A 3,620-nucleotide genomic window follows, 5' to 3' on the forward strand; every position below is an offset into this window, starting at 1 on the left:
GTTTTTAAATTACAATTCAACATTATTGAAATAATCGGCAAATTCCGATCTAACTTGCATTGCGGTAGCTGCAGCTCGTCTGGCTACATGTGGTATATTTCTTATGGCAGATACACCTGTATTTTGTTGTCTCCAGGAGCCTTCAATAAGTACTCCGTCCTCAATGGCAGAAAAAGTCCCTGGAGGGGTGTAGGAATTTCGAGAATGTTGACATCTTCTAATACAAGTTAATGTTATTTTCGGTACCTTGCTTATATCTATTTCAATGGGTTTTTTAAATACTCTAAAGACAGATGTCAAGACACCGAAAGTATTTTGAACAATGACACGACTGCTTGAAAGTTTATAATTAAATGTTCTTTCTTTAGTGCCCATGTCATGATTTCCTGGAAAAGGTTTCATCACATTCCTATGTAATGCAAAAGCCCCATCGCCTAAAAACACATAAGACGTACTAGTTTCTCTACCAGGCAATGGGACATCTGGTGGTAAATTAACTTGATTTGTGTCAATTTTTTTCCAGTTTTGAAAAATACCCCCATCGCTAATACGCCCTTGACCACCTACGTCGGCAAAAATAAATTTATATTCGTTATCAACTAAAGCCATCAAAACTATGCTATACGTTCCTTTATAGTTATAATATTCGGCGCCAGTATGTGGTGGACATTTAATAACGATGTGTTTGCCATCAATGGCTTCCGATACGTCGGGGAAATTTTTTTCTGAATCCCTTTTCTATTGCTAACCATTGCTCTGGTGTATCTGGCAACTGAAACAAACAAATAATAATTTAACAATAAAAGATATAAACTAATCTAATGAGTTTATAATAATAACTTATGTATGTATATTTTTCAGCCTCAAGAGACTGATGAAGTGAAATTAGTATCCTAGCATTCCCAGGATATGGGCGAAAATGAAGAAGAAAATAAAATGGCTCCATTGCCGCCAGTACGGGCTAATGAAGAAGAAAGGGCACAAGAAAATCCAAGGGCTCCAATCATTAGGGAAGAAAATGCAAGGACTGCAATCGCTAAGCCTTGAAAAAAAACGCACAGCTGTTCAAGCTTTTGACATAGATACGGCGCAAACGCAACTTAATGATAGGCTTAAAACAATTAACCATTGTTGCAAACTAAAGGACAACGGGACAATTTAGAAAATGACTGCGATTTATACAACAGACTTTTGGCGACAAAATTAAAAAGGTACCCTGTATCCCAAAGGCAAAGGATTATGTACAGAATAGATGGTCTTTTATTGGATACTCTTCCTGAAACTTGCAAATCTACTCCTTCTTCCTATCCATCAGCTTCCAGGTCTACATCTGCATGGACATCCCACGATTCTCCTACCAATTCATCACATTCGATATATTCACCACATTCGCAACGTTCACAAAATTCGCAACATTCACAGCCACAAAGTTTGCAATACTCACAACCTTCACAATATTATCCACGACCACCATATGCACCCAATTCCCAAATATCCATTCATACCCAAGTTAGACAAGATCCACTACAAAAACAACCTTACATGACTCTATATAGTCAGCCCCCTTCTTCTGCATCAAGTACCCAAAGTCCTGCTTTTCAGGTAGATGAAGAAACCCAGAGCATAATATAATAATATAATAAATATAACACCCAGAGTGCATTCGATAGCGCAATGACCGAAGATAATTAACCTCGTTTTCTACATATTATATGTATAGTTCGCGTCAGACATAATCTATTTTGGTCACCTGTCAAAAAGCCTGCTTACCACCAGTCAAACAATGGTTGCGACCTGCTATTTACATTTTTTGACGGGTGGAAAGCAGGTTTTTTGACAGGTGACCAAAATAAATTATGTCTGACGCCAACTATAATATAATGTATTACATATTTAAAATAAATAAACATGTTCCTAAATGAAATGTATTTGTTTATTGCTTACCTTAATTTGGTCCTTTAAAATTGAATTAATTGCTCCAAAAACTTCAGGTACAATCAGCGAAATTGCTGCCGTTGAAACTTTAAATAAATAATGTAAACTTTTGTAACTGTCCCTAGTGGCCAAATATCGCAATGTTATTGCCAAGCGAATTTTTGGTAGTATTGGAACCCTTATTTTAGTTTCTCTTTTAATCATAGGCTCAATTTTATTAAGCAGAAATTCAAAGTCTATTCGGGACATTCGGCAAAAGCTAAAAAATTCTCCCGATTCCTCACATGTCAGATCATTAAAAAAGTTATTCATACTTGTTCTGTAAAAAAACTAGAGTTAATTTTTTCACTAGGGGAGTAAAAAATTACTTACAACGTTCTATTACAATGAATCGCTGTCATCCACCATCGTCTTTTTCGACGTCGACGTTTCTTTTCCATAGCATATCTTAACACATTTAAATAATTCTGTACATTTAAAACGCAAAGCGCTGTCGCCACAAAAACATCTTCATCCTCCATACTGCCGCAGAATAATGCGCACAAATAATTCGGGTACTGGCAGGTAGATGCGAGCTGCATGTAAATAGTTACTTGCTTATTTACTTTTAATTAAAATCTGCCTGAAATTATTTGGGGCATGAAGCAGGCAACGCAAGTAGCAGCGGCAGTGGCTGCATGTAAACTGGGTATCAAAGGCAGGCCGCCGATCTGCTCGCCGATGGGGAACTAGCAAAAAAATGTAAAGGGGAATTCTGGTAAAAAATATCTATTATTTTACGAGTTTCGTCTAATTCGAACTGTAGGGGAAGACGGAGCACAATTTTATAATATCTTTATTATCTGGCATAAAATTATTATTTAATGTACCTACTTGGGAAAAATATGTAAATTGATAATACTTTAAATTATTTGTTTTTATAGCCACCAAACTAAATAAATTTTACATTATCAAAGTTTACGTAATTCAAGAACTAAATGGTTAATTTTTTTTTGTTAATAATTAGGTACTTAGGTATCTTATTAAAGGTTGTTTTGGTACGACTGGTTTCATTAGGATTTATTTTTAAATCAAAGTCAAAAGTTTGTGTATATGTGGTATTTTATTCAGTAAACTTTGCCCAAGCGTCGATTACAAATCGCCAAAAACTAGGCAATCCGCTACACTCACAATTGACAATGTTATTTAAAATTTTAGCGAGTCCTGCCTGATTTTAGAATTCTAATGATAATTTAAAATCATTGTCAATGAAAAAAAGGAATTTAGTTCGTGACAGGTCACACGTCAAATATGGTTGCGCTCGAATGATGTCATGTCTAACAGCTGTCAAAAGTGCTGTGAGTCTAAATATTAGCTATACCTTTCATCTGCATTGAATTCGTTTTGAAGACTGACGTTTTGAGTCTAAATCCGATCTCATACATTTTTAGGATCACTATCAGATCTAGATCGTAACAAAATACAAATTAATTTCGCCCTGAAAACTATGTAAACACGTAGTAAATAAGGAGGAAGCTATATCGCCTGTTGCCACGAACTTATAAATATACCTGGACTACCAATTCAATGAAAAGTAAATGACCACTACTAGGTGGCCGCCATTTTGCGTGATTGTGTCCTTTCGATGTTGGTCACTCTGACAAATTTTAATTGTGCCAACTGTAGGGGAACAAAACAATTAAAGT

At 35.6% G+C, this 3,620-nt stretch overlaps 1 long non-coding RNA gene across 1 annotated transcript; it reads right to left on the reverse strand.

The window, feature by feature from the left end:
- LOC126735464 (uncharacterized) lies at positions 1–2,605 on the reverse strand. Its single transcript, XR_007660417.1, has 3 exons — positions 2,308–2,605; positions 1,945–2,254; positions 1–772 (listed from the first exon to the last, which is right to left on the reverse strand). It is a non-coding gene; the product is annotated as an uncharacterized LOC126735464 (long non-coding RNA).
- Positions 2,606–3,620: the final 1,015 nt, after the last annotated feature.

Source organism: Anthonomus grandis, chromosome 4, assembly GCF_022605725.1.
Source record: "Anthonomus grandis grandis chromosome 4, icAntGran1.3, whole genome shotgun sequence".
In the NCBI taxonomy this organism is placed as follows: Eukaryota; Metazoa; Arthropoda; class Insecta; order Coleoptera; family Curculionidae; genus Anthonomus; species Anthonomus grandis.